The 23,169-nt window shown below is 43.1% G+C and overlaps 1 long non-coding RNA gene across 1 annotated transcript; it reads right to left on the minus strand.

Moving 5' to 3' along the window:
- Nucleotides 1–1,392: 1,392 nt before the first annotated feature.
- Nucleotides 1,393–18,506, minus strand: LOC147544060 (uncharacterized). Its single transcript, XR_015223576.1, has 2 exons — nucleotides 18,417–18,506; nucleotides 1,393–1,540 (listed from the first exon to the last, which is right to left on the minus strand). It is a non-coding gene; the product is annotated as an uncharacterized LOC147544060 (long non-coding RNA).
- Nucleotides 18,507–23,169: the final 4,663 nt, after the last annotated feature.

The raw sequence follows: 23,169 nt of genomic DNA on the forward strand, positions 1-23,169 counted from the left end.
GCTCGGTTAGCTGCTGTTTGACGTGGGAATAAGTTAGACCAGTTAGAAACTTTATGCACCCCCCTGAACTTGCTGAAGCACTGCCCTGGTTTACAGGCCCATGGCCCATTTGCCCGTCGCACCTCGAAACCCTACCTGTTGTCGGAACCCTAATCTCTTCGGCCTGAGTGCTCTGTAATTCCGGTAGTTGCTGTTCTTCCTACTATAGTCATGCCAATACTTGAATTTGGATTGCAAAGAAGACCCGAAAAAATGTTGTTTCTAATAGAATCGGCTAATAACTTTGAACCCTGATTGGTTCCTTTCTCACGAGCAGTGCTAGTAGCACCAAAACGAGCAGAACCATTGTTTTGTTCTTCAAGGACTCGAGAGACAGACCCTTGCTTTAGACCAATCGATTTTCCTGTTGCAATTAATCTTAACCCAACTTAACCAGGAGTATCATTTCGTGTGATCGGTTGTTGGTGTTGCAACGCAGCAGAGGTTTCTTCCATCACAACATCTGCATTAACCCCAACAGAGTTACCATCTATCATCTCATCCTCATCTTCACTTGGTAATCGGTTAGCAGCCAACAAGAATCGACCTTCCCCTATCTCTCCTTCATCCCTTAAACTAGTATCTTTGCCGCGAGAAAGCTCCTTCATGGCTGGAAAATCCAACCAGCAGCCTTTCCGAAACCTTAGAAAAACCCTAAAAAATCACTTTTCACTTCCCTTTCTCTCTCCTCACGGGATTTTCTCTCTCCTCTCCACTTCCCTTCCTCTCCCCACTCCTCAAGTTATCTTGGCCATGAAAGGGAAGTCTTGTGGCAACTGAGTAGAAGTTCTTGGTGTTGGCGTCGGATTCTAGCCAGCAGACCGACAGCTCATCGACTCATTTGCACTTCTTTGGGGGATGGTCATGATACCAAATTTTGGACTGATTTATGGCATCCTCGTGGTCTTCTATTTGATGCTTTTGAGGAGACACATAGATATGATTCTCACCTTCATTTAGATGCCCGGGTTTCTCAGTTTATCGGGCAGTCTGGCTGGGCTTTCCCTAGGCATGTGGCAGCTATGTTAGGGACTATTGAGGTCGAGGCTAGAGAGGTGGTGGTAGATAGTACTCTAAGAGATGAGGTGATCTGGACGCCTAGCCAGAATGGAGAGTTTACTCTCAAAGAGACGTATGAAGCTATTCGACCTAGAGGAACTCGATTGAGCTGGACTTCATTAGTATGGTCACCGGGTGGTATACCCAAACATTGCTTCATCACGTGGCTTGCTTTCCGACAACGCCTCAAAACCAGATCGCTTCTGGCTAGTTGGGGTATGGCTATAGACACTACTTGTGTATACTGTGGGGGAGACGAAGAAACAGTCTTCCACCTATTCTTTGGGTGTTCAGTCACAAAGATTATATGGGAATCGTTATTACTTAAGATGGGATTCTAGAGAGTATCTGCTGCAGATTGGGAAGGGGAGCTACAGTGGTGTATCAATCATTTTGGTGGGCTTTCTATCGCTGCCCGAGTGGGTCGTTTGCTTCTAAATGCCTATGTTTATCATATTTGGAAGGAGCGGAATAATAGGGTATTTAGAAGTAATGTCATCCCACCTGGGTTGATTATACACACTATTTGTGATGAAGTGAGGATCAAGCTGAATACCGTTACCAAACGGTTTGAAGATACGGAGGAGAATCGGAGAACCATTGATCGCTGGAATCTTACTATCTCTCTCCAAAAGCCGGTTTACACTCCATGCAAATGGACTCGGCCGACGGCAGGGAGATACACGATTAATACGGATGGTGCATTGAACGAGGTGGATGCGGGGTATGGAGCCATTATTCGAGACTCGGAGGGGACTGTTGTGAGAGCAGCCACAGGTCAGGTTGACGGACAGACTATTTTCATACATGAGCTACAGGGCGTTGAGTTGGGTTTGGAGTTAGCACTTAGTGCCGGATTGCAGGAAGTTGAACTTGGCCTTGACTTGATGAATATCAAGTTACTTCTTGCAAAACCACATCAGAAATTACCATGGAGGGCGAGGCGTTTGTGGAAGAGAGTTCAGAGGCTTCGAAGTCAATTTCGGAGTTTTCGAGTTTTTCATGTCTATAGAGAAGCCAATCAGGCTGCAGATATCTTGTCAAAGATAAAGCTCGGACCGGGGGTGACTCACTTGAATATTAGTCAACTTCCGGTGGAATTAGTCAATATCGTTAATGCAGACTCTAGAGGGACAGTGAGAATGAGGAAAGGGTGGGGCTAATGAAATGATGTAATTTTGATTTTTCTTTGCTGTTTTTTGATTTTATATTTCATTGTTCTCGGTTCGGGCATCTCCCGCTTATCATTATCAAAAAAAAAGTAAAGGCTTCTAAAAAGCAGTGTGTGGCTGAAGCTGGTGTGAAGGAGAATTTGAATGACAATGGTGAAGGGGTGATGAATATGGATGAAGGAGATAGTGAGGCTTCTGTGGGGGTAGCCAATAAGGTTGCTCTATTTGGTAATGGAGTTGTTGGGGGCATGGGGTGCCTGGTTGGAGGGAGAGGGCACCTTCCAGAATTTTAAATGATTAGTGTAGGATTTTGGAATGTGAGGGGGCTAAATGACTCTCTCAGGAGGAAGGAAGTGGTGAAGTTTATTAGGAGTAGTAGTTTAAGCTTGTGTGTTGTTTTAGAGACTAGAGTAGATGTAGCTAATAAAGATAAGGCTAAGAGGTTGCTTATGCCTACTTGGGAGTGGGAGAATAACTATTGTAGTGATAAGTTATGTAGAATGTGGTTGTTATGGGACTCTAGCCAAGTTATTGTAACTGATTGTGTGAAGACTGATCAGGTTGTGACTTCTAAGGTATGTTTAAAGGATGGGAGGTGGTTTCTTCTTACTTGTGTGTATGCTAGGAATGTGTCTAGGGAGAGAAGGGATTTATGGACTGAGCTGAGGAGAGTTGCTGCAGTTTATGAGGGACCATGGTTAGTCATGGGTGATTTTAACTGTGTGTTACAGGTGGATGTGAAAGTTGGGGGTGCTTTACTTCATCAGAGGGGTGTGAAAGAACTCAAAGAGTGTGTTGATGATGCTAAACTCTTTGATTGTCCTTTTTCAGGTAACTTGTTTACTTGGACTAATTCTCAAAGGGGGGATAGGTGCATTTCTGAAAAGTTGGATAGGGCCCTAGTTAATATTGAATGGAGTCAGGAATTCACTAATGCTCAGGCTGAATTTCTGAATTCTGGTGTCTCTGATCATTCTCCATGTGTGGTTTCTCTTTTTGAGAAGGAGAGAGCAGGGCCTAGGCCTTTTAAATTCTTTAATTGCTGGATAGAGGAGGATGGCTTTATGGAGGTGGTTGATGAAGCTTGGAAGGTCCAAGTTACTGGGAATCCTATGTTTAGACTGGTGTGTAAACTCAAGAGAGTTAAAGCTGCTCTTAAGGAGTTGAAGAGGGAGAGATTCTCTGGTTTTGCTGATCAAGTTATTCTAGCCAGGAGGAGAATGGAGGAGTGTCAATCTCAGCTGCAAATGAGGCCTCTTTCTGAAGAGGCTAGGATAGAGGAGAGGGTAGCTGTTGCTGATTTTGCAAAGAAGGCCAGGATGGAAGAGTCCATGCTTAAGCAAAAATCCAGGGTCCAAAATATAGAGTTGGGTGATAGTAATACTAGGTTTTTCATGCTTCATTAAAAGAGAGAAGATCAAGGAATAACATCTCCTTTTTTGTACAACAGTCTAGGTGAGAAGGTGGTGAGTTCTTCCTTGGTTGCTGAAGAATGTGTGCAGTTCTTTCAACAAATGTTTAGGGTCTCTGAGTTTCCTTTGGAGATTCTTGAGCTGCTTGATAATATGGAATTTGGGAGTACCTTGATTAGTCATGATGCTGATATGTTGACCAGGAAGGTGACTAGGGATGAGGTGGTCCACGCTCTTGCTACAATTGGCCTAGAAAAAGCTCCTGGTCTTGATGGGTTTATTTCTCATTTCTTTAGGGCTTGTTGGGAGATAGTTGGGGATGATTTTACTGAGGCTGTTTTGAGATTTTTTTTTTTTTTGAAGTGGTCAGCGGGGATTAAAGGGACCCCGACCCTATATTATTGAAACAAAAGATCAATACAAAAGTTCAAAAGGCAACAGCCTAAAGCAAGACCACAAACAAAAACAATCAACAAAATACATCTTAAGGCACACTCGGCCAATGCTTCCTGATTCTAATAACCCCCTTCCTGTCATCCTCCACAATAGAAGCAAGCTCTCCTGGCAAGTCAGCATCATTCAAATGAATCACATCTCCTATCTTCATTTTGGAGAGATAGTCAGCTGCACTATTAACCTCTCGGTAAACATGCTTCACCTTACAACCTATGAAGCACTCCATCTTACTCTTGATTTTGGACAAGAGAGCACGAGCTTTCCAAGGGAACTGACTAGCCTGATCCCCAAGAGCAGACACCACAGCAGCAGAGTCTGAAGCTATGATAATGAACTGAAGACCCATAGACTCAGTCAGCTCCAAGCCTAAGGTAACACCTTGCAACTCATGAAAAAACACACTCTGCACTGGAGTATGAGCAGCACAGGCAGCAAGAACTATACCTTGAGTATTTCTAATCAAAGCACCATACCCAGCCCTATCCTTACCCATGGCTCCATCAGTACTAACCATGACGCAGCCTTCATCAGGAGTTTTCCATCTGTGCCCCTTGGCCACAAGCCTGACCAAAGCTCTGTTAACATTCAGCACCTCAAGAATTCTCCTATTAGTAGCTGATTCTTCAATCCTAGCCCCCCAACCAGCAACCTTAATCTTCAGCTCAGAGAGAATAACATAAATAACTTCCATTTCAGACATGCTCTTGTGTTGAAAGGCTCTAAAGTTCCTTTCTCTCCAGACATGATACACAAAAGCATTGAGAATCAAGCAGCCCATTCTCTTTTTAAAAGTATTACCACTAAATTGGGCAATACACCAATGAATACCCTGGTCCCAAGCAGAGAAAGCAATAGGTTGCAAATCAAGCAATTGCAAAAGATCCCTCCAAATAGAAGTAGAAAACTTACATCCAAACAGCAGGTGGAAATCAGATTCATCCTCATGAGAGCAAAGAAACCAAGCCCTCTGCACCTGCATACCCCAAGAAATAAGTTTCAAGTTGGTCTTTAACCCCCTATGCAAAGCTACCCAAGTGATAAAGCAGTGCCTAGGGATAGAAGAAGGAAACCAGACCAATCCCTTCCAAGAAACCTGGCTACCTTTGTTTCTAAGATGCTCATAAGTCTCCTTAAGAGTGAACTCCCCATACTTACTAACCAACCACATAGCCCTATCTTCTGGAGAAACCCCAATAAGAGAGGAATGCAAGGAGGAGACAATAGGTTCAATCAGAGGGAGCAAATAAGAAGGAAAGTTCCAATTCCCTTCAAGGATGAAAGCAGACACTAGGGAACTAAGACTGAAATTAGAAGCAAATCTTAAGTTCTCCACAAAGAACTCATAAAGCAAGCCCTGAGGATGCCAAATGTCCAACCAGAACTTCAGAGTAGTACCACTCCCAAGCTGATGAAATATCATATGCTGAGCTTGCTCCCTGCTCCCTAGAATTCTCCTCCAACACCAAGAACAGTCATTAGGGACCTTCATAACCCAAAAACACTTGTCCTTGATTAGGTTGTTAGTGACCCATCTCACCCAAAGAGTATCCCTGCCACTAACTATATCCCACACATGCCTAAGATTGAGAGCATTATTCACAGTCTGAACACTTCTAATGCCCAACCCCCCTTCTTCCTTAGGAAGACAAACAATTTGTCTCTTCACAGCTCGAGTCTTATGCCCAAGCTCAACCCCACTCCAAAGAAAATTGAAGAAAAGAGAGTCAAGCTCATTAAGCACCTTTTTAGGGAGCACAGAGACAGAAGTCCAATAGATAATCATGCTACACAACACTGCTTTGATAAGAAGAGACCTCCCAGCAAATGAAAGATATCTAGCCTTCCAAGATTTGATCCTACCTTGCACCTTCTGAATGAGAGGGGCACAATCAGAATAAGTAAGTCCTGAAGCCACCAAAGGCAAGCCCAAATATCTCACAGGCAGAGCCCCCCATTGAAAACCTAGAATAGTCTGAAATCTCTCCTTCTCCTCAGATGCAATACCAGCCCAGTACATGGTACTTTTGGCACAATTCACCCCTAAGCCAGTAGCTTTCTGAAGTCTATGAAGAACACTATGAAGAGCATTAACAGACTCACAATCTCCTTTAAGAAAAACCATTAAATTATCTGCAAAGCACAAATGAGTAATATTAAGATTCTTACACTTTGGGGTGGAGATGAAATCTACCCTCAGCCTCCTCCTTCATAATAAGAGAAGAGAACAACTCCATAACAAGCACAAAAAGGTAAGGAGAGATAGGACATCCCTGCCTAAGCCCCTTCTTACCCTTGAAATAGCCATGAGAACCCCCATTAACAACAATAGAATATCTGGCGGAAGAGACACAAACATAAACCCAATTCACAAACTTCTCAGGAAGATGAAAATTTCCTTAAAATCTTGAGCAAGGCTGACCATCTGACAGTATCATAAGCCTTCCTAAGGTCAATTTTAACAGTACATCTTGGGGACCCTCCCTTGTAGTTGTAATTCCTAACAATCTCATGAGCCATCATAATGTTATCTTGGATAGATCTCCCAGAAATGAAAGCTGACTGGTTCTCACTAACCATATGAAAAATGAACTGCCTCAATCTAACTGTCAAAATCTTGGTAATGCATTTATAAATGACATTACAACAAGAGATGGGTCTAAAGTCCTTCATAGAAGAAGCATTCTGCACCTTTGGAACGAGAGAAACCAAGGTAGAATTAACCTCACCAAGAAGCTTCCCAGACCTGAAAAAGCTCTGGATAGCAAGCACAAAATCATCCCCAACAATTTTCCAACAATGCTTAAAGAAGAAGGAAGAAAAACCATTTGGTCCTGGAGCCCTATCAGAACCAATAGATGAGAGAGCAAACACAGTTTCATCTCTACTCACCATCCTTACTAACTCCTCACAGTCCTCATAAGCCAATAGATGTTGGAACTGAAAAGAGTCAAGAATACTATCCTCCTCATCATTAACATCAGCAGTACCCAACAAATTTTCATAATAGGACACACATTTAGCAATCACCTCCTCAGGATCATCCACTATCTCACCATTAGAGTTCTCAAGCTTTCTAATAAGATTCCTTGATCTCCTTTCCTTAATAGTGCTATGGAAGAATTTGTTGTTATTGTCATCCAAGGTAAGCCACCTAACTCTAGCTTGCTGCTTTAACATAGATGACTCAGCCTTAGCCTTAGAAGCATACTCTTCCACTGCCCTTCTCTCAACCCTTCTAAGCTCAGCATTAAGAGGATCCTCCTGAAGACCCCCCTGAGCTCTAACCATCTCTGCCTGAGCAGTAGCAACCTGAGAAGGAAAATCTCTAAACTTAGCAGCCTTTCACTGGATAAGACTACTCTTAACAGCCTTGAGTTTAGACAGAAGCCTAAACATAGGATTGCCTTCCACTTTCTGATCCCAAACTTCTTCCACTAATTCCTTAAAACCAGTCTCCTCCACCCAGCAATTAAAGAACTTAAAAGGTCTCCTCCCTCTAACTTGCACCTCATCAAGAGAAACTATAGCAGGTGAGTGGTCAGAAGATCTAGGCTCCCCAAAATCCACATTGGAACCAGGAAAGAGCTCAAGCCAATCAATATTAACTAGAACCCTATCAATCTTGGTCCAAATAGCAGCTACACCTTCCTGTCAATTAGACCAAGTAAAATAACAACCAGAAAAAGGACAATAAAAATGGAGAGATACCTGAGAGCACTCCAAAAACTCCTCAAACTGACTAGCCTTGACATCTGCCCCTCCAATCTTATCATCACACCCCATGATAGAATTGAAGTCACCCATGAACATCCAAGGAACCTTAATCTCAGCAGTCAACTCCTTGATATCCTTCTAAAGAATCTTCCTATCAACAGCAAGATTGCTACCATACACCACAGCCAAGAGAAACTCACTACCATTCTGCATCTCCACATGGACAGCAAGTAACTGGCTAGATTTAAACAAAATATCCACTCTCAATTCCCTACTATCCCAAGCCAACCATATTCTACCACCCTCATCTTCATCATAGTTATCTAAGAAGCTCCAAAAAGGACTAATGCTTCTCTGAATAGCCAGTTTATTACTCCTCACAACTCTAGTCTCAACCAGCCCCATAAGACTAAGTTTCTTAATTCTAATGAGATCCCTAACATCTCTTATTCTGAGAGAGCTATTTAACCCTCTCACATTCAAGCAACCAAAATTAACCATTAAAGGTACGGGAAGGACCTCTTACCATCCCACCAGAACTGGAAGTTAGAGAAACCCCCTTCCTGGAATACAAAGCTACCTTAGTAGCCACACCAGCACGACCTTCATCACAAGGCTCAGACTCTCCTTCTGACCTATTCTCATTGCCTCCAGCACCAAAAATCAGTCCTCCTTCAGGACTCTTGTAAGAAGAAAAACCACCCACACATTGTCTCTTGGAACCTTTAGTGTTCCTTTGCTCCTCCAAGGGAGAAGAAAGAACAACACCAATACCAGCACTAACCTTCTTATTTCTCTTATTAGTAACCACTGACCACCCACCTCCCTCATCTACCATGGTAGCATCAGTTCCAGCCAAGTCTAGCTCATGAGAACTCCCCTCTTTACTTTTTGCAAGCTCTGCCTCACTAGGAGGCACAGCTTGAGCACAAGTAGCCCAACTTTTTGCAGAAGAGTCCTTCACAAAGGCCTCATTCTGATCACAAGCTGGAGCACAATGAGAAGGAGGAACAGAAGAATAACTAGACTGCCCAGGAACTCCAAGATTAGAACCTTTAGGTTGCCTAGGAACCCAAGCCTGGCTACTTGTACCCTTAGAAGGACCAGCAGAGGCCTGCTTCCTAGCTTCTGAATTGTACTCAGGCTTTGGAACATTTTGTCGAACACTTGTTGGGCATCGACTAAGAGAATGTCCAAAAGCAGAGCAACCATCACACCTCAAAGGTTTCTACGCATATTCAACCCTAACTTCAATTCTTCGAACCCATCAATCAAAATAGGAATAGTAGATGGCAGCAAACAATCCTTACCTATCTCCACAAGAACACGAGCAAATGGCATCCGAGTTTTCAGCTCAGTTGGTCCATCCAACATAATGGGAGAACCCAAATGACTAGCTATCTGAGAAAGACCTCTCCTATTCCACAAGAAGCTCGGAACATTTCTCAAGCACACCCAAACAGGAACTGATTCCATCTTTGTAATATCTTCTTCGATGAAGAGCTTCCATGGGCGAACCAAAAACAACCGATTAGCAATAAAAAGAGGTTCCATCTCCAGGACTCTCTGTCGATCCTCCTCAAGAGCAAACCTAATGATGAAAGAAGAATCTCCTTGCACAGTAAGAAACATCTCTCCCTTGGGTTTCCAAATACGCAGTAAGGTAGCACGAACAATGGGGTAACCCGATGTTTCGTATGGTGACTAAACTCAAAGCTTTGAAGGCTCGATTGAATGAATGGAAGAAAGATCGGTTCAATGGGGTGACGAACCAGGTAACCATTAACCAGAATTTTTTACATTCAGTGCAGGTCCGATTGCAGGGACATCCAGCAAACCCGGTATTACGGAGGCAAGAGAGAGTAGCTACTGAAAACTATAGTAATGTTGTTCGGGCAGAAACAGCAATGCTCCGTCAACGTGCTAAAGTTGAATGACTCACTCTCGATGACAGCAATACAACTTATTTCTATTAAGGAGCGGAAGTCTCGGAACACTATCACTCGACTCGGTAGAGAGGATGGTTCGGTGGCTGAGGATCAAGTGGAAATAGCTAATATGTGTGTGGATTTCTATCGAGACTTATTCGGGCGAGATGAGGAGGATAATGAAGCATCAGAGCACATATCCAATATGGAGTTCTCACGACCGCTGACAGAAGCTGAAGGAGTTCTTCTTATCATGAGGGTGACCAGAGATGAAATATATGCTGCTCTGCAAACTATTGGTTCTGATCGATCGCCGGGGCCGGACGGGTCTCTTCCCATTTTTTTAAGGCGTGTTGGTCGATTGTGGGAGACGATTTTGTGGAGGCCATTCAGAATTTCTTCAGCTCTGAAAAACTTCTCAAAGAGGTAAATTCTACTTTCGTTACTCTTATTCCTAAGATCGATAATGCTTCTTCAGTTTCAGACTTTAGACCTATATCTTGTTGTAATGTGTTGTATAAATGCATTACCAAGATACTGACTATTAGACTGAAAGGAGTAATTTATTCGATGATTAGTCCGAACCAGCCAGCCTTTATCTCTGGCCGTACCATTCAGGACAATATCATGCTAGCCCATGAGATTGTCCGGAACTATCATCGACCTGATGGTCCAGCTCGGTGTACGGTCAAGATTGACCTTAAGAAGGCGTATGATACAGTTCGTTGGTCTTCACTATTCTCAGTCTTTGGAAAGTTCCATTTTCCAAGGATATTTATAGAATGGATACGGGCTTGTGTCACTACGTCTAAGTTCTCTATTTTGGTCAATAGTGAAGCCCATGGTTATTTTGATGGGAAACGTGGTTTACGGCAAGGCTGCCCGATATCTCCATATCTGTTTGTTTTAATGATGGAGGTATTCGCGGTTCTGATTGATCGAGAGGAAAGGGCAGGTCGGTTTTTGCTACACCCTAAGTGTCTAGTCCCGAAGGTTATTCACCTCTGTTTTGCAGACGATCTCATGGTCTTTTTTCGAGGAGACATGGGTTCGGCCCAATCCCTAAAAGGTGTGCTAACTGGCTTTCATCGGGCGACGGGGTTGCAGGCCAACGTGTTTAAGAGTACTATCTTCTTTGCTGGTCTTTCGGCTCAAGGTCAGAGTGATATCACCACCATCCTGGCATTCGGTACTGGTTCTCTGCCTATTCGATACTTGGGACTACCCCTCATATCATCTCGTCTTACCTATAGTCATTGCATACCGCTGATAGATAAAATCAAGGGACGAATCCAATCTTGGAAGAGTCGCTTTTTATCGTTTGCGGGGCGTGTTCTTCTGATTAAGGTGGTTTTGAACAGTATGTTACTATATTGGGCAGCAGTGTTTGTTATTCCCAAAAGGGTCATGAACGACATCAACTCCATCTTTAGTAAGTTCCTTTGGTCAGGTGCTGATATGGGGTGTAAGAGAGCTCCTATTGGCTGGGAAAGCCTTTGTTACCCGACTGATGAAGGGGGCCTCGGATTTCGTAATATCGAGGTGTTGTTTGAGGCGTCTAACCTTCGCCATATATGGGATCTGGTTAGTGGTAAGAAGACTTTGTGGGCTGATTGGGTGAGAAATAATCTCATCAAAGATCAACACTTCTGGACTTTATCGGCTTCGAGTAGAAGTTCTTGGTGTTGGCGTCGGATTCTAGCCAGCAGACCGATGGCCCTTCGACTCATTTGCACTTCTTTGGGAGATGGTCATGATACCAAATTCTAGACTGATGTATGGCATCCTCGTGGTCTTCTGTTTGATGCTTTTGAGGAGACACATAGATACGACTCTTACCTTCATTTAGATGCCCGGGTTTCTCAGTTTATCGGGCTTTCAGGCTGGGTTTTCCCTATACATGTGGCAGCTATGTTAGGGAATATTGAGGTCGAGGCTAGAGAGGTGGTGGTAAATAGTACTCTAAGAGATGAGGTGATCTGGACGCCTAGCCAGAATGGAGAGTTTACTCTCAAAGAGACGTATGAAGCTATTCGACCTAGGGGAACACGATTGAGCTGGATTTCATTAGTATGGTCACCGGGTGGTATACCAAAACATTGCTTCATCACGTGGCTTGCCTTCCGACAACGCCTCAAAACCAGATCGCTCCTGGCTAGTTGGGGTATGGCTATAGACACTTCTTGTGTATTCTGTGGGGGAGACGAAGAAACGGTTTTCCACTTATTCTTTGGTTGTCCGGTTACAAAGATTATATGGGAATCGTTATTACTCAAGATGGGATATCAGAGAGTAAGTGCTGCAGATTGGGAAGAGGAGCTACAGTGGTGTATTAATCACTTTGGTGGGCTTTCTATTGCTGCCCGAGTGGGCCGTATGCTTCTAAATGCCTATGTTTATCATATTTGGAAGGAGCAGAATAATAGGGTATTTAGAAGTAATGTCATGTCACCGGAGCTGATTATCCACACTATTTGTGATGAAGTGAGGATCAAGCTGAATACTGTTACCAAATGGTTTGAAGATACGGAGGAGAATCGGAGAACCATCGAGCGCTGGAATCTTACTATCTCTCTCCAGAAGCCGGTTTACACTTAATGCAAATGGACTCGGCCGATGGCTGGGAGATATATGATTAATACAGATGGTGCACTTAACGAGGTGGATGCTGGGTATGGAGCTATTATTCGAGACTCGGAGGGGACTGTTGTGAGAGCAGCTACAGGTCAGGTTGATGGACAGACTATTTTCATACACGAGCTACAGGGTGTTGAGTTGGGATTGGAGTTAGCACTTAGTGCCGGATTGCAGGAAGTTGAACTTGGTCTTGACTCGATGAATATCAAGTTACTTCTTGCAAAACCACATCAGAAATTACCATGGAGGGCGAGGCGTTTGTGGAGGAGGGTTCAAAGGCTCCGGAGTCAATTTCGGAGTTTTCGTGTCTTTCATGTCTATAGAGAAGCCAATCAGGCTGCAGATTTCCTGTCGAAGATGAAGCTTGGACCGGGGGTGACTCACTTGAATATTAGTCAACTTCCGGTGGAATTAGTCAATATCGTTAATGCGGACTCTAGAGGTACAGTGAGAATGAGGAAAGGGTGGGGCTAATGAGATGATGTAATTTGACTTCCTTGCTGTTTTTTTGATTTCTTATTTCTTTGTACTCGTTTCGGGCTTCTCCCGCTTATCAAAATCAAAAAAAGGTAGCACGAACAAACCCAAATTCCAGTCTCCGACCAATAAATGAACCAATGAGCCAACTCTCACACTGACTGATTTGCTTAGAATAATCCTTGGTAGAAATCACAGTAACCCTCTCTTCATTAATCATCACAGAAGGGAAGAACTCCAACTTTTCCTTCATACCACCTTCTCTCTCTTGAAACAACTTCGCCCAGCTTGAACTTCCCTGACGAGTATCGGAGCTAAACCTCTCCTCCTCCATCGGACTCTTCGAACCACCATCTAAGAAACCAGAAGAAGAAAACCTTTCCTCCCTCTCCATAATCGTTGGAGAGGGAAGAAGGAGATGTCTCCCAGCCGCCAGACCAGCTAAAGAGGCACAACAAGCAAGAAAGAAGAAAAAAAAAAGACACCGACCACCACAAAGCCACCGGAAAACTAACTCAGCCGCACTTTTTCTCTCTCCTCGTTTTTAGGGTTTTTTTGTTCTGTTTATAAGTCTGTAACTTGTGCCTGTTTTGAGATTCTTCACCTCAGGAAAGCTCTTGAAGGAGGTAAATTCTACCCTTGTAACTTTGGTTCCTAAATCTGTCAATGCTTCTAGAGTTAGTGAATTTAGATTCTAGAGTTAGTGAATTTAGATCAATATCATGTTGCAATGTTGTTTATAAATGTATTACTAAAATTCTCACTTTGAGGATAAGAGATTGTATATTCAATCTTGTTAGTCCTTGTCAATCTGCCTTTGTCTCTGGTAGGTGCATTCAAGATAATATCCTTCTTGCTCATGAGTTAACTAGGGATTATCATACATCCATTGCCCCCCTAGGTGTGCTTATAAAATTGATTTGCAAAAAGCATATGATACCATTTAGTGGTCTGCCTTGATGAAAGTGATGGAGAAGATGGGGTTTCCTCCTAGATTCAGAGAGTGGGTTTTAGTCTGTGTCTCTTCAGTTAGTTTTTCCTATTGTGGTTAATGGTGGCTCTTATGGTTATATTGGAGGCAAGAAGGGGTTAAGACAGAGGTGCCCTATGTCCCCTTACCTATTTGTTCTTGTCATGGAGGTGTTCAATGTTCTTCTTAGAAAGGTGGAGGAGGGAAGGTTTAGTCTGCACCCTAAGTGTACCAGGCCTGTTGTCACTCGCTTGGCCTTTGCAGATGATTTATTAGTCTTCTCCAAGGGTGATATGGAGTCTGTTGCTGCCTTGAATGAAGTTTGGATTGACTTCCATGTGTGCACTGGTCTCAAAGTCAATCAAGGGAAGAGCTCCTTATATGCTGCTGGTCTCACTTATGCTGTGGTGAGTAATGTGGTTTCTAGCTTGGGTTTTGAGTGTGGATCACTTCTTGTTAGATATCTGGGGGTGCCTCTGATATCCACTAAACTGAAGTTCCATGATTGTTTGCCTCTCCTAGAAAGGGTCAGTAATAGGATCAAATCTTGGAAGACCAAAATTCCTCTCTTATGCTGGTAGAGTGGTTGTGATCAAAGCCATTTTGCAAAGTATGGTGTTATGTTGGTTCTGTGTATTTGATCTTCCTAAGAGGGTGATTAAGGAGCTTGATTCTATGCTTAGTAAGTTCTTGTGGAATGGTTCAGGAGCTGAGGACAGAAGAGCAGCCATTGAGTAAAGTCTGCTTCCCTGCTCAAGAGGGGGGTTTGGGCTTTAGGAGTTTGGCAACTCTTAATATTGCTAGTTGTATGAGACATATATGGGACATTTTCATTTCTAAGGATACCTTGTGGGTGGAGTGGGTTCAATGTAACCTTCTTAAGAACAAGGAGTTCTGGCTTATGAAGATTCCCTCTACAGCCTCTTGGGTTTGGAGGAGGCTGCTTCAGTAGAGATGTTATGGGCTGAAGTTAACTGTCCACATTATTGGTAATGGGCATTCTACTAGACTCTGGCAGGATAATTGGCATCCTATGGGGATTCTTCAGGTCATTTTTTTTCTGACATTTTCAGATTTGACAGTAAGTTTCATGCTCAGGCTAAGGTAAGCTCTTGTATTGTTGATGGGAGGTGGGTTTTACCTTGGCAGATGGTTGAATTCTTGGGGGCCATTGCTTAGGGGTTTCAGGAGATCTCCATTGATGAAGACAGAGAGGATTTGCTCATTTGGAAAGCTGGGGAGGCAGGAGTGTTTTCTTTGAAAGAGACTTATGGATCTTTGAGAAAGGTTGGGCAAGATTGTTCCTTGGCATGGGTTGGTTTGGTTCTCCCACAACATTCCTAGACATGGTTTCATCTCTTGGTTAGCTATGAAGGGGGGCCTTAAGACTAAATGCAAGCTTCTGTTCTGGGGTATTGAAGTGGACCCTTCATGCTTCTTGTGTGGTCAGGGAAGTGAAGATGAGGCTCACTTGTTCTTTCATTGTGAGTTTTCAAGCTCTATTTGGAAAAAACTTTTGAGATTGCTGGGGCTTTTTAGAGTTGGTAGAGAGGAATGGGGAGATGAAGTGAAGTGGTATTTGGCTATTTTAAGGGGAAAGATGGGCTGGCTGTGTTAGGGAAGCTGGCTTTTAATTGCTTCATATACCATATCTGGTGGGAGAGAAATAGAACGCTCCATAATGAGACCCATCTTAGCAAAGAATTTGTGCTCCAGCAGATCATTCAGGAGGTCAGGGTGAAGATGGCCCATTCCAAATGCAAAATGGTTGATAATCCTTGGAATAGAAGGGTTGCAGCTGCTTGGAATATTGATATGTGTTATGTGAATCCTCAAAAGCTTGAATGCAGATGGCAGGGACCAAGGTTGGGTACTATGATGATCAATACTGATGGGGCTTTTTCTTCAGTTGGTGCTGGTTATGGGTGTCTGATTAGGGATGCTGGTGGTGCTGCTCTTGTGGCAGCCCATGGGAAGGCAGTTCCTATATCTGATATATTTCATGAACTTCAAGCAATTGAATTGGGGTTGAGGGTTGCTAAAGGCCTTGAGTTGACTCATGTGAGCATTGCTACTGATTCCCAGGTTGCCGAGGCTTTACTTGATGAGAGGGTTTCTTCTCCTCCTTGGAGGCTGGCTACTTTGTACAGAAAGGTTAGGGAGCTCATAGGGTCCTTTGTGAGCTGTGATGTGATTCATTCTTTAGGGAGCTGAATGGTGCTGTTGATTGGCTTTCTAGGACTGCCCCTAGCAATGGGGAGGTGATTTTACAGCCTTCTGATTTTGATGCTGAGTTGCAGCAGATTATTGATGCTGATAGGAGGGGATCAATGAGAATAAGGAAGAAATGATTGTTTACTTTTTTTCATGTTAATCTGTCTTTTTGGGGTCTTGGGGCTCCTCTTGTTTTTTTTTGTTTGGGAGTGTTTTCACCCCTAGTGGGATTGGATAATTTGGCTTTGTAGACTCTTTTTGTTTATGGGTCAGGCTCCCTTAGCCTGCTGAGTTATGCAAAAAAAAAAACAAAAAAAAAACGTTCGCACGTGCTCGGGTTTTGAGTCGTTGCGGTCCACCACCTTATGTAGAAGTACGTCCACCGAAATCAAGAATGGAGTCAATGTCAAAATATCCCAAAAAAAGGGAGATTTGCTGTTTGGACTCCCTTTCCTATAATTCACTTGTTGTTTGGACTCCCTTTTTCGAAAAAGTAGCTAAATATAACAACCCCACAATATTTTTGAGATGAAAATACTATTTTACCCTAGGCAAATAAGAAATACTATTTGAGATGAAAATCAATTTTTGTAAGAAAAACTTGGTTTTCTTTCCTATAAAAACAAAAGGTTCTCACATCAATTATTTTCACACGGGGTTTGTTTGGTACGTGGGAAAAGCAAGTCAGAAAACCGATTTTTATAAGAAAGACGAATTCCACTGTTTGGTGAGACAGTTGAGGTGTGAAAGTTGTTTTGTGATGGAAAAAAAGGTGTGAAAATTGCCCCATTTATTTTACCACCTTCCACATGGGAAAACCCATTTCTTACCCAGACTTTGTAAAGTTGCGCTCTCTCTCCTCTCGTGAGGCTATTTCCGTAAATTCCCCTCTTTCCCTTCTCCCTCTCTGTCGGTCAGAACTGCAAATCATTCCTCTCTCTCCTACAGCTTCTTTTGATATCTCGGGTGCAGATCATGTGATTAGTATTACCACTTTCCACGTTTTCATGTAAGAATCAGTAGAGGCTAAATCGTTTCCTCCATGCTCTATAAACACACATTGAAGCTTTAAAAAATTGGTTCAGATTTAGTTATTTTGGCATCGATTACGTTAGGGGTTCAATTAACTTGTTTTTATTGTGAATATTTGGATGATTGGTCTTCTCAATTTGCTGGTTCAGTGATTCTTAGCATTTTGGGAAGGTTCTATCTTGGATGGAAACATCATGATACAGATTGTACAAGGAAATGAAAACTCATTAATCGATTTCTCGAACATTGTTGGGATCATCTCTTATCTCCCTAACTGAAACCCTTATGAAACTCTAATTGCCGATGGAGGTGTATAGTTGCTGGGATCGAAACCCTAGAGCTGGTTTTTAATTTTGAGATGGGGAAGAGAAGAAAGGAGAAGACAACTCCCGAAATTCAGAAGGCACTACATGAAAAGTCCATTATGTGCATATTAATTTCCGAAGACACACTCCTTGAAAGTTCAACTTATACATTACTTTATATAGTTACCCTCTTACTCTCAATCAAACACTAGAACTTTTTTTGATAATGATAAGCGGGAGATGCCCGAACCGAGAACAATGAAATATAAAATCAAAAGACAGCAAAAAAAAAAAAAAAACAAAATTACATCATTTCATTAACCCCACCCTTTCCTCATTCTCACTGTCCCTCTAGAGTCCGCATTAACGATATTGACTAATTCAACCGGAAGTTGACTAATATTCAAGTGAGTCACCCCCGGTCCGAGCTTCATCTTTGACAAGAAATCTGCAGCCTGATTGGCTTCTCTATAGACATGAAAAACTCGAAAACTCCGAAATTGACTTCGAAGCCTCTGAACTCTCTTCCACAAACGCCTCGCCCTCCATGGTAATTTCTGATGTGGTTTTGCAAGAAGTAACTTGATATTCATCGAGACAAGACCAAGTTCAACTTCCTGCAATCCGACACTAAGTGCTAACTCCAAACCCAACTCAACGCCCTGTAGCTCATGTATGAAAATAGTCTGTCCGTCAACCTGACCTGTGGCTGCTCTCACAACGGTCCCCTCCGAGTCTCGAATAATGGCTCCATACCCCGCATCCACCTCGTTCAATGCACCATCCGTATTAATCATGTATCTCCCTGCCGTCGGCCGAGTCCATTTACATGGAGTGTAAACCGGCTTTTGGAGAGAGATAGTAAGATTCCAGCGATCAATGGTTCTCCGATTCTCCTCTGTATCTTCAAACCGTTTGGTAATGGTATTCAGCTTGATCCTCACTTCATCACAAATAGTGTGTATAATCAACCCCGGTGGCATGACATTACTTCTAAATACCCTATTATTCCGCTCCTTCCAAATATGATAAACATAGGCATTTAGAAGCAAACGACCCACTCGGGCAGCGATAGAAAGCCCACCAAAATGATTGATACACCACTGTAGCTCCCCTTCCCAATCTGCAGCACATACTCTCTGGAATCCCATCTTAAGTAATAACGATTCCCATATAATCTTTGTGACTGAACACCCAAAAAATAGGTGGAAAACCATTTCTTCATCCCCCCCACAGTATACACAAGTAGTGTCTATAGCCATACCCCAACTAGCCAGAAGCGATCTGGTTTTGAGGCGTTGTCGGAAAGCAAGCCATGTGATGAAGCAATGTTTAGGTATACCTCCCGGTGACCATACTAATGAAGTCCAGCTCAATCGAGTTCCTCTAGGTCGAATAGCTTCATACGTCTCTTTGAGAGTAAACTCTCCATTCTGGCTAGGCGTCCAGATCACCTCATCTCTTAGAGTACTATCTACCACCACCTCTCTAGCCTCGACCTCAATAGTCCCTAACATAGCTGCCACATGCCTAGGGAAAGCCCAGCCTGACTGCCCGATAAACTGAGAAACCCGGGCATCTAAATGAAGGTGAGAATCATATCTATGTGTCTCCTCAAAAGCATCAAATAGAAGACCACGAGGATGCCATAAATCAGTCCAAAATTTGGTGTCATGACCATCCCCCAAAGAAGTGCAAATGAGTCGATGAGCTGTCGGTCTGCTGGCTAGAATCCGACGCCAACACCAAGAACTTCTACTCGAAGCCGATAAAGTCCAGAAGTGTTGATCTTTGATGAGATTATGTCTCACCCAATCAGCCCACAAAGTCGTCTTACCACTAACCAGATCCCATATATGGCGAAGGTTAGACGCCTCAAACAGCACCTCGACATTACGAAGTCCGAGACCCCCTTCACCAGTTGGGTAACAAAGGCTTTCCCAGCCAATAGGGGCTCTCTTACACCCCATATCAGCACCTGACCAGAGGAACTTACTAAAGATAAAGTTGATGTCGTTCATAACCCTTTTGGGAATAACAAACACCGCTGCCCAATATAGTAACATGCTGTTCAAAACCACCTTAATGAGAAGAACACGCCCCGCAAATGATAAAAAACGACTCTTCCAAGATTGGATTTGTCTCTTGATTTTCTTTCTCATCAGAAAAAGGTCGATTTTCTTACTTAGACATTTTAACATATCAAACGGACCCTTAATTCACATGTGAAAATTGTTACTTTCTTTCCCACGAGAAAAATTTGGTTTTCACATTGCATCTTTTCCCCGTAACCCGTAACAAACTGACCCTAAACCGAGTAGCCATATTTTATCACCAAAAGGCTAAATTGGTTTTCTTGTAGCCCTAGTAGCGAGATTAACCTGCTCCAGAGTTCCATCGCAACAAAGATTTCAAATCAGTTCGAAATAAAACTCGTTACGATCCTAAAACCAGTTAACTTAGGTTGTGTTTATTTTTAAAAGAAATTCAGATTGGAAATCTGAATCGATGCCCGATTCAGATTTCAGATGTTTTTTTGATAATGATAAGCGGGAGAAGCCTGAACCGATACAAAGAAATAAGAAACCAAAAAGGAAAACAACAAAGAAATCAAATTACATCATTACATTAGCCCCAGCCTTTCCTCATTCTCACTGTCCCTCTAGAGTCCGCGTTAACAATGTTGACTAGTTCCGCCGATAGTTGACTAACATTCAAGTGAGTTACTCCCGGTCCGAGTCTCATCTTTGACAAGTGGTCAGCAGCTTGGTTTGCTTCCCTGTACACATGAAACACCCGAAAACTCTGAAATTGGCTCTTAAGCCTCTGAACTCTCTTCCATAAACGCCTCGCCCGCCATGGTAATTTCTGATTTGGTTTTGCAACAAGTAACTTGATATTTATAGAATCAAGACCAAGTTCAACTTCCTTCATCCCAGCACTAAGAGCTAACTCCAATCCCAACTCAACACCCTGCAACTCATGTATGAAAATAGTCTGTCCATTAACTTGACCCGTGGCTGCTCTAACAACATTCCCCTCTGAATCTCGAATAATGGCTCCATAACCCGCATCCACCTCTTTCAGATCACCATCGGTATTAATCATATGTCTCCCTATCATCGGCCGAGTCCATTTACATGACGTATAGACCGGCTTTTGAAGAGAGATAATAAGATTCCATCGGTCAATTGTCCTCCGATTCTCCTCAGTATCTTCAAACCGTTTGGTAATAGTATTCAGCCTGATCCGCAAATAGTATGAATAATCAGCTCCGGTGACATAACATCGCCTCTAAATACCCTGTTATTCCGCTCCTTCCAAATATGATAGACATAGGCATTTAGAAGCATACGACCCACTCGGGCAGCAATAGAAAGCCGACCAAAGTGATTAATACACCACTGTTGCTCCCCTTCCCAATCAGCAGCACATACTCTCTAAAATCCCATCTTGAGTAATAGCGATTCCCATATAATCTTTGTGAGCGAACAACCAAAGAATAAGTGGAAATCCGTTTCTTCATCTCCCCCACAAAATACACATGTAGTGTCTATAATCATACCCCAACTAGCCAAAAGCGATCTAGTTTTGAGGCGTCTTCGAAAAGCAAGCCACGTGATGAAGCAATGTTTAGGGATGCCACCCGATGACGATACTAATGAAGTCCAGCTCAATCGAGTTCCTTTAGGTCGAATTGCTTCATACGTCTCTTTGAGCGTAAACTCTCCATTCTGGTTATGCATCCAGATCACCTCATCTCTAAGAGTACTATCTACGACCACCTCTCAGGCCTCAACCTCGATAGTCCCTAGCATGGCTGCTACATGAGTAGGAAAGACCCAGCCCGACTGCCCTATAAACTGAGAAACCCGGGCATCTAGATGAAGGTGAGAATCATATCTATACCCCCTCGCGAAAGCATCATAAAGAAGACCCCGGGGATGCCATAGATCAGTCCAAAAATTGGTATCATGACCATCCCCCAGAGAAGTGCAAATGAGTCGCTGAGCCGTCGGCCTGCTGGCTAGAATTCGACGCCAACACCAAGAACTTCTACTCGATGCCGATAAAGTCCAGAAGTGCTGATCTTTGATGAGATTATTTCTCACCTTTCAGCCCACAAAGTCGTCTTACCACTAACCAGCTCCCATATATGACGAAGATTTGACGCCTCGAACAACACCTCGATATTACGAAAACCAAGTCCCCCTTCATCAGTGGGGTAACAAAGGCTTTCCCAGCCAATGGGAGCTCACTTACACCCCATATCCACGCCAGACCACAGGAACTTACTAAATATGGAGTTGATGTCATTCATAACTCTCTTGGGAATAACGAACACTGCTGCCCAATATAGTAACATACTGTTCAAAACCACCTTTACGAGGAGAACTCGGCCCGCGAACGATAAAAATCGACTCTTCCAAGATTGGATTCGTCCATTGATTTTATCAATCAGCGGAATACAATGACTATAGGTGAGACGAGACGATATAAGAGGTAAACCCAAATAACGGATAGGCAGAGAACCAGTACCGAATTCTAGAATACTAGTAATATCACTCTGAACTTGGGCCGAAAGACCTGCAAAGAAAACCGTGCTCTTAGTCACATTGGCCTACAACCCCGTCGCCCAATGAAAACCTGTTAACACACCTTTTAGAGATTGAGCCGAACCAGCGTCTCCTCGAAAGAAGACCATGAGATCGTCGGCGAAACAAAGGTGAGTAACTTTCGGAACTCGACATTTAGGGTGTAGCAGGAATCGACCTGCTCTTTCCTCTCGATCAATAAGAACCGCGAATACCTCCATCATTAGGACAAACAAATATGGAAAAATCGGGCAGCCTTGCCGTAGACCTCGCTTCCCATCAAAATAACCATGGGCTTCACCATTAACCATAATCGAGAACTTAGACGTGGTGACACATGCCCGTATCCATTCTATGAATATCCTTAGAAAGTGAAACTTACCAAGGACTGAGAATAGTGAAGACCAATTAACTGTGTCACACTCCTTCTTAAGGTCAATCTTAACCGTACACCTAGCCTAGGTATCTGGTCGGTGGTAATTCCTAACAATCTCATGGGCTAGCATGATATTGTCCTGAATAGTACGGCCAAAAATAAAGGCTGATTGGTTCGGACTGATCATCGAATAAATAACTCCCTTCAGTCGTATATTAAGAATCTTGGTAATGCATTTATACAACACATTACAACAAGATATTGGTCTGAAATCTCACACTGAAGAAGCACTATCTATTTTAGGAATAAGAGTCACAAAAGTAGAGTTTACCTCTTTAAGAAGTTTTCCGGAGCTGATGAACCTCTGGATAGCTTCCACGAGAACCCATCCGGCCCCGCCGGTCGATCAGAACCAATAGTTTGTAAAGCAGCAAAGATCTCATCTCTAGTCACCCTCGTAATGAAAAGAGCTCCTTCGGCTTCCGTAAGCGGGCGTGAGAACTCCACATTAGGTATGGGATCTAATGCTTCATTATCCTCGTCCTCCTGACCAAATAAGTCTCGATAGAAGTCCACACACATATTAGCTATCTCCGCTGGATCCTCGGCCACCGAACCATCCTCCCTGGTGAGTCTAGTAATAGCATTCCTAGACTTCCGCTCTCTGATAGAGTTGTGAAAGTAAGCTGTATTGTTGTCATCAAGAGTAAGCCATTCAACTTTAGCACGTTGTCGGAGCATTGCCGTTTCAGCTCGAACAACGTTACTATAGTTTTCGGTAGC

This window comes from Eschscholzia californica, unplaced genomic scaffold (genome assembly GCF_041429995.1).
Source record: "Eschscholzia californica isolate CP2 unplaced genomic scaffold, dmEscCali1.0.p SCAF_4, whole genome shotgun sequence".
NCBI classification, from domain to species: Eukaryota; Viridiplantae; Streptophyta; class Magnoliopsida; order Ranunculales; family Papaveraceae; genus Eschscholzia; species Eschscholzia californica.